This window comes from Protopterus annectens, chromosome 2.part1 (genome assembly GCF_019279795.1).
Source record: "Protopterus annectens isolate FY-2018-M chromosome 2.part1, PAN1.0, whole genome shotgun sequence".
Classification (NCBI taxonomy): Eukaryota; Metazoa; Chordata; order Ceratodontiformes; family Protopteridae; genus Protopterus; species Protopterus annectens.
Genome location: NC_056729.1, coordinates 305,697,973 through 305,719,334, shown reverse-complemented (window position 1 = coordinate 305,719,334; position 21,362 = coordinate 305,697,973). Strand labels below are relative to the sequence as shown.

The 21,362-nt window shown below is 37.0% G+C and overlaps 1 protein-coding gene across 4 annotated transcripts in view; it reads left to right on the top strand.

The window, feature by feature from the left end:
* Positions 1-21,362, top strand: part of LOC122794035 — a 1,121,292-nt gene that overhangs the window by 581,377 nt on the left and 518,553 nt on the right. Inside the window, exon 1 of one of the 4 annotated variants that reach the window (XM_044062147.1) lies at positions 18,172-18,436. The exons of the other annotated variants lie outside the window; for them this stretch is intronic. The gene's annotated coding sequence lies outside the window, so the exon portion shown is untranslated. Of the gene's footprint in view, positions 1-18,171; positions 18,437-21,362 lie in introns of those variants that run through there. 4 annotated transcript variants of the gene reach the window in all.

Here is a 21,362-nt window from a genome sequence, read left to right as displayed (position 1 = left end):
AATTTAAATTATCAAATTAATAACTGAACATAATTGTATTTAATGATTATATACACTAGCCCCATTTAAACGAATAGACAAGAAGAGAAAATTATGTTTTCAATACATCATTTTACCCCAAATATTACTGTCTATAAACATGGGGGTATATGCAATAGGTAAAATAGAGAAAAATGTTTCTTAATGTTAGGATGCCTACAAACATAGTTTATACTGATATTAATATGACATTAATATAATTGGAAAGTCTATTATAAAGGAGTATTAAAGTATTTTTTATAGACCATATTGTTTTATTGTTCATGATATTCAAAATGAAGGAAGAAGGTCATAATGAAGAAGATTCCATTGGACTTTATCCTGATTACCTAACTGGTACAACTTGGCTTTAAGAGTTAAGGCCAAGGATTATGATTCATTATTAAAAAATCCATTTCCAACACTATTCCATGATCTTCTGTGATTTGAATAAGGTATTATAGGTTTTGATGGATACTAAAGGAATTTTAATAGAAATTATTCATTGTTATCTGTTTTTTTTTTGTTATTAAAGCAGTTGTGTGAATAATATATAATATTTTAGGTAGGAATAACATTTTTATAAGTATAAGCCTATCTTCAAAAAAGAAGATTTATTCCAATTAGTAGTTATTTAATGAGTTCTTCAACAATATTGTTCAATATTTTGTAGTTTTCTCTAAAATGGAGAATGTGTTATTCAATAAATATATTCCTAAATATATAATACAAGTTTTCACTATGCACATATTGTTTTTATTGAGTCTTGTTATAGCTACATTTTGAGAACTGTTGTTTTTCACTGTTAAACTTCATGTTAGAAACCCTTTCAAAATAAATAGCTGAATCTTGTATTACTTTAAGAACTCTATTGATATCTGCTATTGTCAAAAGACTATCATCAACAAAGAGTACTATCATAGAACAATATTGATAATTGATATTAAACCATTCAGTTCCAATGTTTTCTCTTATATAATTCACAAATGTCTCTATTGCTAAAGCAAATAATAATAAGGAAAGAGGACAAAACTGTTTTGTTTCTTTATCGTACATGACTGAAGGGAACCACATTTAATACATTTAATATAAGCTTTGAAGTATTTCTATAGATTACTTAGCAAATGAACATACTCCTCAGAGAAACTTATATTTCTAATGGTTTGAATAAAGAAGGCCAGTTAACCAAATCAAGCTATTTTCATTGTCTAGGCTTACAATTGGTAATTTGGAATTATTATTTTGTCATACCCTGTGATGGTTATAGTTCTTTTTATGTTATCTTGAGTTTGTCAACTTATCAAGAACCCTGTCAGATCATTATATACTTGGCAATTAGACATCTCTTTTAGACTATTAGTAATTATAGAAATAAAAATGCTGTTGTCTATATTAAATAATGCTTTAGAGCTATAAGAGGAGCATTAGTCTGGATGTTTATCTGGTTTCAAGACTGGTGGCATATGAGTAATTCCAAAAAGGAGGAATATCTTTGCATTTCTGTACTGACAAAAAAAATGTTTAGTAATTTATTACATCTTGAGGTAATTGTTTATATATTTCAGGAATTTTTCTAACCTGGAGCCTTAGGTTAAATTTCTTTAAAGGATCATTTGTTTCTTTTGTTGTAGGGCTCGTCATTGACTGATTACTCTGTTGAGGATGTGTGATTTATTTTACATACTGTGCATTGTTCTTTAAAGATACTGCATGCACTGTCAACTATTTTTGGAGTACCTTTCTCCACAGACCTTCTCTGTAAAAGGGTTCTGCACATTAAAACTAAACCTACCTAAATATCATAAGTTAAATAATTATAAATAATTATGTTTTATAGTGCTCATTAAAGAGGGCATGTAAGTCTAATATGACAGGGAAAATAGATGTATTTTGTGACGGTGTGAGTTCATGCTTGTGAGTATCGATGGATGGATGTGTTTCTGAACTTGACCATAATAAGACTGTTTCTGGGCTTTATTTCTCCTTCTGGTATTTCATAAGGATATAAACAAACTTCCTGTGTTAATGCCACCTTATTAATCCATACATCAGTTAACAAATGTTAAAAATGCAGTGTTAAAGGATTGCAGTAAAGTTTAGTTGTTTGATGTCAGCAAAGCCATCACAGAGTCACTGTCATTAACAGCCTGTTACTCATTAAGGCAACACCAAATCCAGACACAATGTACAGAAACAATTGTTAACACTTACTATCCTCAAGAAATGAACTAAAGATAGCTACATTAAATATACAACTGACAGGATACAGCAGGTAAGTGGATAACATGATGGTATGTAGGACACTGGACATCTTGTGATTCCAAGAGACAATATAGAAGGGCAATGCAAGAAAGTCAACTGGCTTTCGATCCAGAGTCTACTAGTCAATGGGCAGGGGGGACAGTCCAAATTAGTGACAGACTCATGAGACTCAGATGCCAGTGCAAAGAGAGGGCAATATTCATAATTTCAGCCTATACCTCATAGTAGGGCTGTGTTGGTGAGGAAAACAATGCATTCAGGCAATGGCCACAGGACCTACTAGAAAGAGAGGTCTAAAATTAGTTGGTATTGGTAATGTAAGACTTCTGTGATCATTCTGGGGCAGATAAGGGTATGAGAACTGCCTAGGTCTACATGGGTAGGGAAGCAGGAATAAAAACAGAGTCCATTCCAGAATTCTGCCTGATGATTTGCTTCATGAGGGCCAACACATGTTTCACCAAGAGAGATAGTCACAAGATCACATACAAGAGTGGTCAACATTTAACTCAGGTAAACTTCCCACTAGAAAGGAAAGAGCATTGGGATAAAATCAAAGATTGCAAACCCATCCCCAGTGAAACTGTTGGCCTCCAGAATAAACCACTGGTGGCCACAAACAACTGAAATCAGTGGTCAAAGAAGACTTTAAGGTGAGTAGAAACTTTAAGGTGAAGGCACAGTAGAGCAAGGAAATATTCAGGAGTCAAGAACCTCAGGAAGAAGAGGAAATAGGTGAAGATGAAGAAGAATGGCAGCATCTCAAAATAGACTATAGACCAGGTATGTGTACAAGCCATGCATTGAAGTAAGGTACTTAGTGGAGGAATGGAGACATCCAGGAAGTTATCAAAAGAAAGAAAGAAAGAACAAAAGAGTTCAAAAGTAATTAAGATAGAAAAGATGGATCAAGCTAAGAAGGAATACTGGTTGACTAACAATGAGTCTAAGAGAGCATTTGCAATGGCAAAGAGCAAGGCATCAGAAAGACTCTACCAACTTCATGAAAGTGACTCAGCATATGGCACAAAGAAACTCAGGCTGCAAGGCAAAGAGAGAAAAATATAGTTGTCAGACACAATTTCATATAGTATGCCAGCAATAGTCTGCTCAGCAAGCTAGAGTACATCAAAAGCATTTCAAGGGAGTACCTCCAACAATTTTTGAATGAAGAAAACCCCACATAAGCTGTATTGCCTCATGCACAGTCTACAGTTAAAGAGGAAGAATAACCAACATTAGAAGAAGTAGGAACAGCACTTTGGAAAATGAAGTCAGGGAAAGCAGCAGACTCAAATGAAGTCATAGCAAATATGATCAACATGTTGGGTGAGTTAGGGTAGAAATGGTACATGAGGTGGTCACTGTGATATGAAGAGAAAGGCATATCCTAGATAGCTGGAGAACAAGCATTACAGTGCCACTGTACAAGAACAAAGAGGATATTCACAATTGGAAGCAGTAAAGAAGTATCAAACTCCTGTCACACTACATGAAAGTGCTGGATAGGGGGATTAATAAATGAATACAGAGCACAGTAGAAAGCAAAATGGGAAATGGGCAGTTTAAATTCAGATCACAATGCACCATGAACAAGCCAGTGAAACTGTAGAGGAAGAAAAAGTCCAACTGGGTATTCCTAGGCTTGGATAAAGAATATGGCAATGTCTCAAGAAAGATGATTTGGGCAGTCTTGCAATGGTTTGAAGTCCCAAAAACATGGGAAACATTAGTGCAGAATATGAAAAAGTACCCAATGACTCAAGTATAAACCGTGTTCAAACTCACAAAGGGGTTCTCATTGGGAATGAATGTGCATTAGGGTTCATCTCTGAACCCACTGCTATTCATACTGGTAATGAACTAAATTAGCAAATATGTTGTCAGGAATAGATCAACATAGCTGCTGTATAAAGACGATGTGGCACTACAAACGAATATTGAACAGGAAATTCAGCAGATGATGGGGGAATGAAATGCAAAACTGAGGCGCATGGGATGAAACTGCAAGCAGACAAGACAGTTGACATGGCAGCAAATAAGGGAAATTAGAAGAAGCTGAAAACTGAGCCAGAAGAGAAAAGGAATAGGTTAACAGCTTTAAAAATCTTGGAGGGGCGGTTGAGGAGAACACAATCTGAATGATGCCAAGGGGAATTGACTGTCAGTTTTAGTGTATGTGTTTGTCACAGAAGAATGCCAAAAAGCTGAAAAGGAAGGTGTACAAAACAATAGTGCAACCAGCACTTCTATATGGTGCAGACACCTGGGCAATGATGGTAGATCAGTTGTGGAAGCTAGAACTGATGCAGACGAAGTGATGAGGACATCATAGCAGAAGCCAAAATAGAACCCTATTGCAGAGATAGTCAAGGAGAACAGATTACAGAGGTTCAGTCACATGTGCAGGAAAACAGAATATAATTTGGTGAAGAAGATTTGGGAGAGAAAGGAAGAGGAAGGCAGGCAAGAGGAAATGAGGATGTCCAGCTGAGAGATGGATAGACTGCATGAGAGAAGACATCTGACATTCAAGCTTGACTGTTAAAGAAAGTAGGAGAGTGGCACTGAATCAAGAGCTGTGGCAACAGCTGACATGACTCTTTAACACCGTGTAGAAATATAGCAGGAAAGGGAGCTGGTAATGATGAAATGGAGAGAGAGAGAGAGAGAGATGCCACCAAACTTTATATTCTCAGGCGCAACAGTGGCAACTGGGTGTTTTCATCATGGAGTGGCAATAGTAGGCACTGAATGTCTCTGGATTGCCTATCAAAGAATCTCCAAATGGGCAGCTTTCCAGAGTAATGGACCAAAAGGGAAATCTCTTTTATTACAGCAGGGGAAGTGAGTAGTTAGCATACATCCCATTTCTCTTGTAAAGGTTTCTAGCAATTCAGTCTCTTTTGCTTAACTACTTTATATCACAATGTATAATTAAGTAGTTTTCCAGGGCTGACTTCTAAAGTAAGTTGTAATACTTCAGTCACTATTGCAATTCAGTACAAGACCAATGCAACATGACAAACATGCTTCTTTAATATGTCACTAAAAGTGAGGACTGCCCTCTTCAAGTACACTGTCACATACATATAATATTATTTAAGTTTTCCTTTGAAGGCAATAAAAGGCAAAGACTTAAAACACTCCCTGGCATGATCATTTACCTCCCCCCAACCATGGGATGAAATCCACCTAATTGTATTAAACACCCAAAGAGGCAATGATGAGGAGAACACAGCAACAGTCTTTATCCACCTGATCCATGAGTCAGGGGTACCTTCCCACATAACCTCATTTTTTTCATAAACTGTTAAATTAATACATTTTCTCAAACAATATAGAGCAGTTTTAATCCTGGCCTCATGACTTGCTATCTTTTGGGTGTTGCAGTATCCAACCAAAGCTTCAAACCTGGACATAAACATATAGGACCCCTTTTCGCAATATAGTTTGTATAGTGTCTATTTCAAATGATGGCATGATTTTGGACTGACAGACCTTTTAATTTGATGCCATTAGGAGGCAGTGGAATGTGACAGTGAATAGAATAACGAATATGATGTGCATGGTGTGTGGAAAGGGGCGCATAGCCAATTTGGCAAGCACAGCAGAGAGGCATTCTCACCAGCAAACTACAACAGAACAAATCACCTTATGTTTGAATAAAGTATCCAGAGGATGCACTACCCTGAAATTACAAAAACTTATGAGAGCACTGGGATTTGGAATTTCTCCAGCTTTCTGGGAGTTATTCTTTGTGACCAAGCAATATAGTAAACGGTTTCCTAAAGACAAACTGAGATGGCTGGAACTTCTGTAAACTACATGCATTATATTAGGATCCAGGTTTCCCTGGCAGTAGGTAGTGGATAAAACAGTCCTTTTGCTCAATGCCCTCCTGGGGTGGAAGAAGGGTTTACCCAATCTTACCCTGTCTTGCCCTGTAGGTAGGAAACCAAATTGTTAAGGTTAAAATTAAATGTGCTTTGAGTTAGTCACAAACTTCATTTAAAAGGAGCCCAAAGGTGAATAACTGAAAAAGCAGATCAAGCTTAAAGTTTTATTAGATTTCACTTGAGATTAAAGCAAAGTTTATTATATATATCAAATGCAGAAAGAACCGAGTGGAAAACCTGGAGGAATATTCTAAAATTAAGCTGCATCTGCTCCTTGGTTGTGACAGGCAACCTGAGTTACTCGGTTAATGGTGCCAAGATAAAGGTGACCCTTTATTAGTGGCTCTTTCATCTGTCCCCTCATAGTTCTTGTGCTCTCCCTGCTCTGTCTAGGTAGCTGTCCAGGTGGCTCAGAGTGTGTAGCTGTTAAGAGGCTGCAGTGGGTTTGCTGAAATAGGTCCTGTAAAGAATAACATATTTTAGAGACTATCACAGCAGGAAGGTCCCAGTTGGCTCCAAAATCTCAGTGTGAAAAAAATTAGAATCTCTTGGAGCTTGTTTTAACTTGTGCTTATTACTGGAAGCTGTTAAAGTGCTGCTCAGTGCTATTCTAGCTAGTTTCCAGTCAGCTCTATTTATTAAAAGAAGTAAGAGTGTTGCTAAGGACATCAACCAATCATGTTGTGTGGATGTGTTGGGTACTTATGCCTTTATTAATTAGTTAGTGATCTGTTGGTGATGCCCTGGTTGGCCGTCATACATTGGGATTAATAATTAACATAAATATAAACAGCAGTACTGTGCTAAAAAGCCATGTTTAAAATAGGTTAAAAGATTGTTTGAATACGTTGTTAATAGGTAAAATGTTATAAAATGTGGGATTCTTTAAAAACTCCCCCATTAGGGCAACAATGTTACTTAATGCAGCTACAATTTAATTTATTTGTTTGTAGAATGTCATGGTCCCGAATCCAAGTTTTTGGGCCGAGTTCCATTTTATGGGTCTATATTATAAACTCGAAGGTTGAAAACACTGAACACCATATGGTCGACACCATATGGTCGATGTCTTCAACCATCAAACTGATAATAACAACCCCCCCAAAAAAGGACAAAAGTACCGTAATGGGTTTAAGCAGGGGGACAACCCCCCTGCACCCCCCACATGGGGGGCTGCACCCTCCACACCCCACGCTACTTAAATATACCAACTCAGAGACCGCACTACATTGAAGCAAATGGAAATCTCCCCTTACAGAGATTTCCATTTACATGTTCGACATTCTCAGGGTTGGCTATTCTCGTGTCGACAATATCGGATTAGAATTTGAGAATATAATATAGACCCCCATTTTATAGCTCTGCTTTGCATTAATGTTTAAATTGTGTCAGTTGATGGACTGCTGCCATGGTTTATTATGTTACTACAGCCATAAGAAATTATTCGAGATATCAGCTTGGGCCCCTTAAACAATTCTAATTTTCTAGTATTAGATGAGCGGTATCAGTGGCTGAACCGCTCCTTTATACTTCAAATTGTGGCCACATCATTTTTCGTGGTGTAGGAGGCACTGAATTTGGCAGGCACTTTCTGTACCTTCCTCAGGAACACTTCCTTTAGTGTTACAAAATCTTTATTAAGTACAACTAATTGAAACTAATCAGTTTAATCATTAAAGATTTGCATGCTGGGTGTCAGACATGCTGGAAATTAATATTCATTAAAGATTTAATGTAACCTAATCTTGTTCATAATGAGTTAAAAAACAGATAAATACAGAACTACCATGTGTAATGGGGTATATCCTGTTCTAAAAAATTTTTAGACTAGGTAGACATAAATGGCTTAGGTGACTAAACAGAAATCAGGTGAAAATCAAAATATATAAAAAGAAACAATGATTACGTAAATTGGAAAAAAATTGATCCAATAAAATAATATAATAAAATTCTCAATCAAGGGATACATTTTTATTTATTTTGAATATCAGGTAGTTAGCAAATGAAAAAAGGAGGCTATTAGACAGTCAAGCATTACTTAGCAGTGGAATACACATAAAATTAGATCAAACTGCACAATTTCTAAACTACAGTGCAGTTTAAAATAGAAGACCACTACATTGTTTTTTAATTACTGAGGAACACACTGTTAAACCTATAATCCCCATGAGATGACTTGTAGATGTTCCTATTGACAGAATTCCTCAACCTTTTCATGGCTAGCCTTGTATGAATCCAGTATAGTAAACTGAATAACAGGAAATCACAAGTTTTGGCAGTAGTATGTCTCTGCACCCTATGTCAATATTGCTAAGTACATAAAATATAAAAAGCAGTGCAATGTATAACAGCTTAGAGATAGAAATCACACTTATCAAAATAAACACATTCCAAATAATCAGACCTGTCTTTGTGATACAGTCCTGCTTCAGTTAACAATCCATACAAAGCATAATAAAAAAGAGGTAACTTTGTATATACTATGCTGTAGTAGATGTATGTTTAGCAAAGAAACAGCATGATAAAGTGCAGCGCAGTCTTTTACTACACAACCCATCCTTAATAAGCCAACAATGCAAAACAGTATGTGTGTAACAGAAAGCAGCTATTTGTTAGGTCTTGGCAACACTTGTGCAACTAAACATACCAGAAATGAACTGTACAATCTAGAGTTTAATTTAGGTAAAGCAAACTAGGTTTTGGAGTCATTAAGTTAAAGTAATAATGTCAAAGAGAACTGGTAAACATTTGTAAGTGTTTCGGTTTTGTTTTGCATGTGTTGCAATAGTAGTACTGCTTACCATAGTGGTAACTGTTGCATGACCTACCTCTCAACCTCTGAAGTTTAAAAACCATGGCACTGATCTTCACAAACCATAGCAGTGGGTACAAAAGGATCATAGGATCATAGGAGGTTACCAGGCAATTGGCCCTAGAGCCTTTACAAGCCTAGCAATGTTTTACCCTTGTTTCCCTCATAGACCGAGAGAAGTAGCTAGCCTGTATTAGTGAGCACATTTATGATTAGCACTGACTGCCCTCTATCCAAGAGGGACATAAGTGAAACCCCTGGGGCTGAATTTACAGTTTCCCATCCAACTGTCCAAGGTACACTTAAATAGGATCATTGAGGAACTTTGTTTAACTTGAACTGGGAGTTTGTTACATAGGAGTGGCAGCCTATGGGAGACATATCTGTCTCTCCAGCAAGTCCTGTTTATGTTGCAGGCTAGGTTAAGGTCTCTAGAGCAAGTGAGATTCTTATCCCCTTAGATTTGCAGATGTGCAATATTTCCATTAAGGCAAGGTCTGAGACTACTCTGTAGGCCAAACACAAGTCGACTCTGAGCAGTCTGTATGATACAAGTATAGTGACAGTGCCATCAGTCTGTCTGTTTAGATCATGTGATGAAGGCCTTGAATTTTCTTGGTGACAAACTTCTGAAGTGTCTCCAGCTGCTGCAGGTGTCTGGTGAGGTACATACAGAAGGGAGCATTGTACTCTAGTATTGTTCTAATGAGAGATGAGTACAGAGGAGTTATAACCTCCTTTGTTTTGGATGCTATTCCCTTACTTGTGAGATGGGCAATGTAGAAGGCCTTCTTCACCACTGTGGATACATGATGATTGAAGTTAAAGCTGTTATCAACCTGCTTTCTCAAGTCTCTCAACACTGGGTTTGACCTTAGGGGGGTTTTGTTAATGTTGTAATTTGCTGGGACTTCACCTTTAACAAAGGGGATAATAATACATTTTTTTTTACTTTAAGTCTGAGTCTGGCTTTGGCACTAATCATTTGTCTGTGTAAGCTCTTTTTGTAGTATGGTGACATCATTTTAGGTTTCAGTGATTGCACCCAGTTTGCAGTCATCAGCAAACTTGATAAGCCACAGGCCATATTTTCCCCTGAACTTCTGAGAAATAGATTTCAAACATAAGTGGAACCAGCACAGATCCTTGTGGGACACAACTAGTAAAAGGTCTCCTGGTAAAGGTAGAATCCCCTACTTTGACTGCATCTGTTTTGTCAGTGAGTCAGTTGGCTTCCGATCTAATGACATATGGGTTTATCCCAAACTGGGTGAGTTTATCGATGATGCCTAAGTGGATGATAGTATCAAAGACCTTGGCTATGTCAAGATAGGCAATATGCACTTTCATCTTCATCCAAGGCTTTGATGACATTTTCAGTCAACCAGGTTTAATGAGCATGATCAGCCTGAAACAAAAAGCAATTGGGCCGGGTCAAGAAAGTCTCCTATGTCCTTGTTGATTAGGTCCATGATAATTCTTTCCATGGCCTTACAGATAAGGCTGGTTAGGCTTATGGGTCTATAATTCCCGGAGTCAGTTGTAGCCTTCTGCAAAGGGATCAGAGTTGCAGTTTTTCATTTGTGTGGGACAAAGCCAGTACTTAGACTGTGGTTAAAGAGAGTACCCGATGTTTTCACCAGTTCCTATTTAGACCATTTAGTAAGCAGCCTGAGATGTTGTCCATTCCAATAGAGGCTGTGTTTTTGGCCTTGGAGAGGGTGGTTATGACCTGCTCATTGGAGATACTAGGTAGAAGACTAGTGATTGGTATATTTTGGAATATGATTGGTGGAGACAGTGGAAAGAAGTTTTCACTGAACCTGCCTGCTAGCAGGTTGGCAATTGTCACAGGTTTTGTATGAGTGGTACCATCCACTACTAGTTCAGTGCAAATCTGACCCTTCCCTTTAAGATTTTGAATGTAGCTATAGAATGCCTTGTGATTATTCTTAAGCAGAGATGATAATTTGGTTTTGTATTTAGCTTTGGATGACTTAACAAGATGTCTAATTTGCTTATTCAAGCTGTGGAAGGTGTCTTTCCTTTGTTGAGACCTTTCCTTCTTGTTCTTAGTCAGCAGTTTAATTCTCTTGTTGTATAACCTATTTATACTGGATGTCCACCTGGGTTATTTGTTTTATTGTGAGGATCCTGATTTAATCTGTTGAGATATGGTTGAGTTTATACACTTGTATAGGTATGGAAGTAACAGCACAAACCACAGACGGCGGCTTCTTCAGCCCAAGTCACCACAGCTTACTTCTGCCCGGGTCTCCGGACTAAACAAATAGCAAGTTCAACAAACGACTCCTCCACGAAAACTTTGAATACTTTATTTCACAACCCAACAATCCTACAATTTTCTACTACATTTTCTTTAGAAATAAAACAAAGAAAAGTTCACATTGCATGCAGAAGAATTTAAATAATGCATGAAATTTCCCTCCCTTACCCAAGAGTGAATTTTTTTTGTGTGTGTGTGTGTGTGTGTGTGTGTGTGTGTGTGTGTGTCATGCAATAACAATGTGTGATACACAGCATCTGTGAGGATCATTTCAGTGCTCATTCCTAATTTCATATTCATAGCTAATTTTCAAACACATCCACACTGCTAACTACTTTTTTCCACAAGCTACCCAAAAAAACCCTTTCCCCATACACATACTGGTGCCACTCAAAATATTAACAAAAGTAACAGTGGACTGCTGTGAACCAACAGTAAGTGCAGCTACTAAGTGAAAGTAGTACAGTCACCAAAAAAAAAAATATATATATATATATATATATATATATATATATATATATATATATTGCACACACACACACACACACACACACACATATCATTTAGTAATCAGCAACAAAAGAAATGTGTTACTTCCTACTTTAACCCATACAATTTATGCCTTTCACTACTGTATTAAGAATGCCACACAGTCCCCATCACCTTCAATATCGCTATTATTTGAATATCATGATGATCTCACGTAAGGGTCATCCTTTTAAGGGTTCATATCGCTAGCATCAGAAGTTAAGTCAACAACATGGATATGACTGCCATCATTTGAAAAAACACTCCAGTCCTAAGAATTGCTTTTAGGCGCTGAACTAATATCCTTTGTGGAATCCCTTACTTGATTTCAAAGGTCAGAGGGCATTCAACAGAAAATTACAAGGAGGCAGAACATCACACAATAAAAAATAATGAAATAAAAAAGGCTGAAATTATCACAATCCATGGAAAAGTATGCCAGAACCAGACATTGGGGCATTACAATGATAAAACAACCATGAAAGTGAGAATAGTGACAAATGACTTTAGCCTATTTTATGCGAAACAATTATATGGTGTATTTAAAAGAGATGTAGTCCAAGTAATTACAACCGCAGCTGCTATAATTCACAAAAGTCTTTTATTAACACAGTTATTGAGCGCTTTCGTCTCAGTAAAGATAGACTTCATCAGAATAACAAAGAAGGCATAAAAAAGGCAGTTTAAATACTAGCATCAATTAAAATTCCACCAATGAAATGTTAAATGTAATTCGAAGCCTTCACACATTAATTAATTAATTAATTAATTAATTAATTAATTAAAAAAGCCTGGATAGGATCACCACAAAGTAGCTTTTTGCAGCATATATTAAACAATGTAACGGTTCAATATATTTAACCAAACTTTTTCTTAAAAACACATATACCTTATAGTTTGCTATATTTTATCTGCTTTTCCATGTAACATAGGAACAATATAAATTGCATCATTCAAGCCTGGGGGGAACATTGCAGCTAACCTAAGCTGCCATTCTGTTTCTTTTTTCTTTAAAATATTTTTTCCAGTCCCCCCCACCCCGCCATCCAACTTAATAATTTCCACAATCCCAAATAAAAACTTATCAAAGTTAGAACAAGTCTGAGGATGTTTATACAGTGCACTATTCTACTTCCCATTTTTGATATCATTTACATGTTCATATATTTTACATTTTAAGGGATGTTCAGTCTCGCCTACATAAAAGTAAAAACATGTGGCACAAACACTTACATAGACCACTTTGCTAGTCTTACAATTACCCTTTTTAAAATAAACTCTACTATGCATTCTGTTGTTTAGGGTAATGAATTGTTCCTTAAAAATAAAGGGACATTGACTGCAAGCTCCAAAAGGCCTTGTACTGGCATCTGTTGTACTAGAGCTGTCTATCCTATGTTCCAGGATCTTCTTGAAGTGTGCTCCTGTACTATATACACATTCTGGTTCTTTACCCAATCATATACATCTTTATTTACCCTAAATATGTTCCAATTGGTACTCAAGGCATTCTTAATCTTTTTGGTAAGATGGTTATATTGTAACACACATGCTTTCTCATATAAGACCTTGTTGGTGTTAATCTTACATTTAGTATTAGATGGGGCCAAACCCACTCCCAAAAGTGGTTTGTAAACAATACCCCATTTTTTATATATTTCATCTATTATTTCCATAACAAATTCTGATCTTGCATATATTTTATGAGTGTTATACGCACTAGCTATTCTATTGCATTGTATTTTCATGATTTAGTTATATGTTTTTTATCTAATCTTGTTTATGTGTTGGTTTTGTTAACATGCACTTCATTTCATATATATTTTATATATATATTGAGAAGGTTTTAGCTTTTTATTAGAGTGTTTCTCTTTAAACTGGTGCATTTGATTGTAAGGAACGTGTTTGATGTACCAGGAGGTGGGGATGTTATGTGAATAGCAACAGGCAATTGGTTTGTCTAATGAAAAGATAATTTCATAAGTAACTTAAAATATATTTAATTGTGTGATTTTTACTGTTGTTTTATACGGTCTGAGGAAGTCACTGGTATGGTGGTGAAAGCGCTTACCTGCATTTGAATAATAAATTCTATGTTTTTATTGCTGTACTCCGCACGACTCTTTATTTATTTTGTTAACTACATGCGTGATTTGCAGGGAAGCTGCAACCACAACACTCCAGCTAATTATATATACTATCTCTGAGATTTCACAATTCCTGGACAAAGGGAATATTTCTCTACCTAGTGATTATTGATCTCACACAATTGTTTGCACTGATTAACTGGTGTTGACCAAACAGGTGTTCATCTCCATATACAGTTGCATTAGTGTCCACAGCCTATATGTATATAAATAAATATTTATTGATAGATAAATATAGATATGCCCGATAACACTGACATGTTCTTTCCAATCTGTATCACATCTATTCAGAGTAATCTACCTGTCCACATGTGACTGTTACCCTAGCATTTTAATGCATGTTGCTTTTACCTTGAGTCCTTTCCAGTATATAATGTACTTCTTTAGATCTGAGCTCTATGTCATGTGGCAATGTACTCATGCCAAGAACAAGTGAACCACCACTGTATATTTTAGTATTGCACACTGGGTAAGTATCCAAGCACCCTATTTGCCCTGGTCATCATCATTATTTGGCACTGCACTGTATGAATCATCTTATTCATTATGACTTCTTCTCATGCTGTCAGTCCATATCATGTCTTAGTGCTCTTATGCAAACTGGATTACATGTACTTCAAATCAAAGCACAGTCACCATCTTGTGTGGATATGTTCCTCAGCAGTAAATGCAAATTCTCTGTGAGTTTCTGTGACTGTCTTTTTGAATCTTCCATTTATCTACCCTCCTAAGATGCAGGTCATGATAGCTCTCTTCTTCCTCCATTCACTACCATATTTGTAGCAGGTCTTGTGACCAGTCCATATCCCTTCTGCTAACCTTTCATTCCTTGATGACTTTAACTAATAAGCTGCAGTCTCCACTATATCCATTTATATATTCCTTCTGTGAATACTTCTGTAAATTAATATGGATTCTTCATGTTCTCTAGTGTTTGTCTCATCTAGAATCTCCTTTCTACTACCACTGCTCCCTTAACCTTTGCCCTTAGGTCCTGGAATAAATCATTTGTTTCATACTTATTTATACCATTCCCAATACTGGTCACCAGTGCTTTAAAGTCTAGTCCTGTAAATCTAACTCTACCTTTGAGCACCTCCACCCCACCCTTATTTAATAGCATGCACCAAGCTGTCACATGGTTATGACTGGCTGGTCTGCCCTAATCTCCTGGATATCCTCTGTCACTGCACATTATGTCCTATGCAGGAAACAATGCCCAAATTTCATTCTGACAGCAGTGATACCTTGTGCTTTTACAATATTTTTTTAACATTCAGCTGTACATGAGGCTCACAAGAGCTGGTGTGTTTCACATAGCATTGACTATACTCCAGTAGCCATTTGGCAGTGCATCCTTCAGTGAGGATGAAGTTCCTTGGCATCCCTTTTCTTACTCATGGCTAAGCCAACTAGGAACATGCTTATTTCCAAGGACAAGCAAAGCACACTGTCTGATTGAGTAACTTCCTGAAAATCACACAGTACACTGAGGTGGCACAGTGGCACAGTGGATAGCATTGTTGCCTCACAGCAAGAGATTCACTGGTTTGATTCTTAGCAGGGGTGCCTTCTGTGTGTAATCTGCATGTCCTCCCTGTGTTTGCGTGGGTTTTCTCCAGGTGGTTAAGTTTCCTCCCACATTCCAAAGACAAGCAGTAGATGGATTGGGCACTCTAAATTGGTCATATGTGTGAGTGTGTATGGAAATGTGTGGTATGGAAGAACTACCATGGCAGGGCTAGCCACTTGATGGTGTAAACCTTGGCTCTAGATGATTGCCACTGTTGAAATGACACCCCTACCACATGTGCAAAAATGGGAAAAAGGTGGAATCACAGAGTATATAATTGAGGTTGAGGGAATCAAACCCTGAACCATATGAAGAAGTTCATAAGCAGTTCAAGTCCTTGATCCTCTGCACTAAATTGCCATCCTTGTAATAAAGGCTGCCTCTAAATGTATGGAAATTGCAATGGTATGATATAGCACAATATGCTATGTGTAGTATAATGTGATGCAGTCCAGTAGAGTATAAAATCAATTTATAATTGTAACTAAGTCCAGAACAGAGCAGATACACCACTTCAAACTAGTTAACGATTGTTAACAGTGCAAGTGAACTGTTACATGGAACCTATATTAGTCACTACGCATGACATGAGAACAGGATATATGCATCCGTCTTCTTTCGGCTTTTCCCGGTTAGGGGTCGCCACAGCAGATCACCTGTCTGCTCATGATTGGCAGTGAAGTTTTACGGTGTCGAGTTGCCAGCCCGACACCCAACCTTCCAGAGAATCACACACAAGCACGCACTCATGCCTAGGGCCAACTTAGAGTGTCCAGTCCACCTACAGCATGTCTTTGGGATGTGGGAGGAAACCAGAACACCCGGTGGAAACCCATGCGACCACAGGGAGGACATGCAGACTCCGCACAGAAGGCACCCCAGCTGAGGATCGAACTGGAGAAGCTCTTGCTGTGAGGCAGCATCTCTAACCACTGCACCACCGTTAAAATTAAAAGCAGTTTACTGGTCCAAGCACTATATGTTTGGCTGGCAGAAGAAGCAGGAACAATTGGAGTAAATCAGAGTAGAAACAGGGAGGACACAAAGAATACAAACAAGCAGTAACTGAAGAGCAACTTCAAACACCAGCCCCGTCTATTGAGGCAAAAACACGAATCACTGCACCAACCAATCACGGTGTGCATGCAGGTGGTCAGTTTTGATTAGCAAACTACCCCAATAATCAAAAATAAATAAAAAAAATCAACAAACAAACAAACAAATTACCTTTCTAACATGAATTCTGGTCACAAACTGTTTAATGGATCGTGTTTCTGAGTACTTATTTGATAGGAAACAAGATGTAAACAAGAAAGCATGATTAGGGATATAGTAATGCCTTAATTAATCTCTCCAAGGATTTGTAATGATTAGTAATGCCTTCATTAATCTCTCCAAGGATTTGTAATGATGAAGATACACAGGAATCTATCATATTGTCCCCAAAAGATGATGAACAAGATCTTATAATTTAAGCCCTGGAAGCATTTAATTTCAGACAAAGTTTTTGTATTTCAGACATGCATTAATATTATATTATTATCTGTAACAACTATGCAGTTCTTTCACAAAGAATTGGAACTGTTGTTTGAAATAAGACTTAAATTTCATTATTTAACAATGATTGTTTTTAGTTCCACGACTTGCAGCCAATAACCTTATAGCATGCAGCATTGGTTATCATTATAGTCACCTGTACACAGTAATGCTGTATGACACGACTGAGACATGCAGTGCTAAAACCCCATAACAAATTCCCTTCCTGTTGCATTTTCTTCAGATTCTGCCACACATCCAAGCAGTATTACAGTTATGCACAGTTATTTTTATTCATATGCCAAATGCTTAAGTTTTCAATAAGATTTTATAGTAGTGTTACTACTTACACATTTTCAAAGAAAGTTAATGGATAGATTGAAAAAGAGCAATTATGACAATCATAATTAATAAAGGTATAGCTCTGACTGGTGTCTGCAATGTGTCTCAATACATGAAGGAAAGATATTGGATCAGGAGTATTTCACAGACATGGGTATTGCTAATTTTGGTGTCCTAATAAAGACTTTATATAGTACCATCTGCTCAGAATGCTTACATCTTACATTACTTTAGATAAGCAAATAACTGCTCACTGAATCCATAGTTGTTTAATTCCATTAAAATGCATGCACTGTAACTAAGCCTAAATAAGTCCCATATCTATGAATAAATGCTGACATTAGAATATGGAATTAGCTGTTATTCAGGAAGTTGTAGTATCATGATAAGCTTTCAAGCATTAGGGCTGCACAGTCAGATACCACCTCCATTTTCTAGCCAGGTTAACATGAATGAACCAAGTTAACAAGAACATTGTATCATTATGTTTGAACTACAGTATGGTAAAATACAATAACATAGTAGCAGAGATGGTCACATTCATTTTTTTTTGCAAAAAAAAAAAAATGCTAAATAGCAGCAAAGGAGTCAGACTTCTGCAGCTTTCTTGAACGCATATGACATGTAAGACTTGCCATACCAGTCAGTGGTGACAGCTTTTCTGAGTGCTGCAACACAGAAGATAAGAGAAAACACCTTTCTGAGCCTCAGGGTAAACCAACCTGCATAGAGTCCTAATACAAAGCATTGTTTACCTCTGATGCAAACTTCCTATTAGAAGAGGAATATCCTGTTTGGTTTTTATGCCTTTAAAAATGAAGACGTAAAGGAATGTGCAGGATTAAAAATAAAAGAGTATTGGCAAAGAATTAGGAACATTCAAGTTCCAGCTATAAGGTGAAAATGTTGAGACAACTAAAAGAAGTTTGAAGTTATTCCAGATAGTGAGGCCAGGCCAGTACACGAAAATCATTATTGAATGAACTGTGACAGATGAGCCGTGAGAAGTGTTGAAGTAGCTTGTTTACTTAGGTAAGTGAACGATGTATTATACTGAAAATGGTGCCACTTCTTATGTGCTCACATTTTTTAGACATAATAATGCTTGTGGGTTCCTGACAGTAGTTTTCTAACAATAAGAATCCTAGTTTCTCAATAATGTAAAACTGTAGCTCTGCTTACTTGTACTAAGAATGCAAATCGTTTTCTGAAACTAAAGGAGATTACCTAAAAGGTGCACAGTACTGAAACTGTTCCTGTAGTAAAGCAGGCTAGCCTTGCTCCACAAGAGTGAATCATTTATGTCTGACCTTTACATGTTTGGGGGGGGGGGGTTACTCGTTTCTTCTGACAATGAATTTAAGTTGTTATGTCTTGTATGGGAATATTTCACAGTGTTTTTCTTTTTCCGTCTTCTTTTCCCCTGACAATACGTCACTATTTTCCTTTTGAATTCCTGTCTTGCAGTCAGCATTAACTTAACTGGGAACAAAAACGTCTTCATTTTTTTATTTGCTTCTACTAAATTTTGTCACTACATTTGTGTTGACAAAACAGTAGTTTATCTTGTATGAATGAAGATGAAAGGTTGCAGTTATATTCATTCTAATTCTTATCATTATAATGCTTCACAATGAAATTTTCAGTTCTGTTCCAGACTGCACACATAGACTAAGTTCTTGTAAATTCTACTCCAAAAATATATACTTTCTCTTAAAAATAGAGGTAGTTCGCCCATGCTTACAAAGTATTTAATGTTGCTTGATCACAGGAGCAACAATTTCAACAAAATGGCGATGGTTGCAAAATAAATGTTATTACGGTCATAAGACTTGGTAATAAGTTCGTAGGTAAGTTTAAGGCTAGCTGCACTTGTGAGTCATTTTAAGCCTAGCCAGTTTTTGTATGGTGCTTGAATTAGCCTATCCCATTTCTTTAGAGACTGACTTTACCAATCCCTTGGTTGGTAATTACATATCACCCCTAATGGGAATAACTGGGATCATACCACAAATAATGCTTTTGCAGGGGGGCGTGCCCCCCTGCACCCCCTACACCCCCCCTACTAATTATATGTACCAACTCCGAGATCGCAATACAGTGAGGAAAAGGGCAAATTTTCTGGTCCCAAATGTAACACAATCTCAGTCAGAATGGTTTGATGGACTGAATTGTCGATGATATGGTTTTGAACACATGCATGGCATAAAGCTTTTTGTACTTTTACCTTCTTTATATTTTATAAGTTAACTGTCATTTTTTTTTATTTTACGGCCTAGAAGATTCACCAGAGAAGTACTGACAGAAATTAAAAATGTCTGAACTGTAACCCCTTAATAACATGTAACTTTAGTAATATAGTGGGCCTTTACAATTTGGGATAGTCACCTAAAGAGACAATCTGCTGAGCTATCTACTGCAGTGTATGGAATTCTGAAGCACATTTACATATGTTAATTTACACCCCTGTGGTGGATACCTATCAAATAATCAAATGGACAAATTCTTGAACATCATATGGGTGAACCCATATCATCGACAATTCAGCCTGTTGCAACAAACACAAAACAAAGACAACACCCACATACACCACAAAAACTGCTTTTGCAGGGGGACTTCCCCCCCTGCACCCCCTACACCCCCCTACTAATTATATGTACCAACTCCGAGATCGCACTACAGTGAGGAACAGGGCAAATTTCCTGGACCCAAATGTAACACAATCTGAGTCAGAATGGTTTGATGGACTGAATTGTCGATGATATGGTTTTGACCATATGACATTCAACAATTTCTCCATTCAATTATTTAATAGGAATCCCCATGAGGTACATGAAGAGATGTTAACTAGCAGCCCTGTATCTGTACATTTCTTATATAGCAGTATCAATATTTTAAGTCAGGCAAATAACTAGCAAACTAGTGATGATGAAGTTAATCTATAGGTGCAGGACAACTGCTGATGGGAAAGATGCAAATACACCCAGAGCAAACAAATCTAAGAAGAAGAGAAAGATGTTGAAGTGAAGTATACAAGATAAAAACCTGTGTTTGGCCAAGATGCCAAACTGATGGTCATGATAGTAAAACTATCAAAGAAAAGAATATTACAAGTGTTTGACATAACCAAAATGGCTTCAAAAATAATTGTATGGTTAGATGATCTAGACAATGTGATAAGTAACTTTATGAGACATATATTTTATTTAGCAGCTTAACCTGTGGAAAAAAAACAGCTATGACATATCCACATTAAAAAGTAATTTAATGATCAGATATAGACACAATTTCTATACAGAGTGCTTTGCAAGCATGTATATTTTAAAAAGCAGTGTGAGTAACATTTTGTGTGGTTATGAAAATGGTCAGGTGATTCACAGTATAAACTGATCAAGTTAATGACAATATAAACTAACTTTTGCACATCAGAAAAGGGTAGTTAAATACTCCATTCTTAAATAAATAGAGTGAGTGAATTAATATGGGCAGATATAATATTAAAGTCAAAGTAACGTGTTCATAAAATGGTATAAATGATTTTCTTAATTTTATTTAAAAAAAGACAAAGACAGAGAGTGAGAGAGATAGACAGACAGACAGATGAAAAGGTGTGTTATTTTTTTAGGTCCTCTTCCCATCACTTTTACCAGTCTGGCACTCCAGTTCTCCACATCCATGCTAAGTCTAGATATGCCAACATACCTTGGAGACTGCTTCCATCTGAAGTTAGTCATGGATCCTAAGGGCTTACCAGGGGCTGATCGTATCTCTGCTCCTCTCCAGACTTTTTTTATTTATACACCACCCACTTCCTTCTTTTCCTGTAAAAATGTGGTAACATTCATGGTGGGCATGCAATGTGAACAAGCTGCATGTCACCCTTTCTCCTCAGCAGCTGCACCAGCTCCACCTCCCAAGTTATGAACTGTCTCCACTTTCACAGATGTCCTCAGCCTCC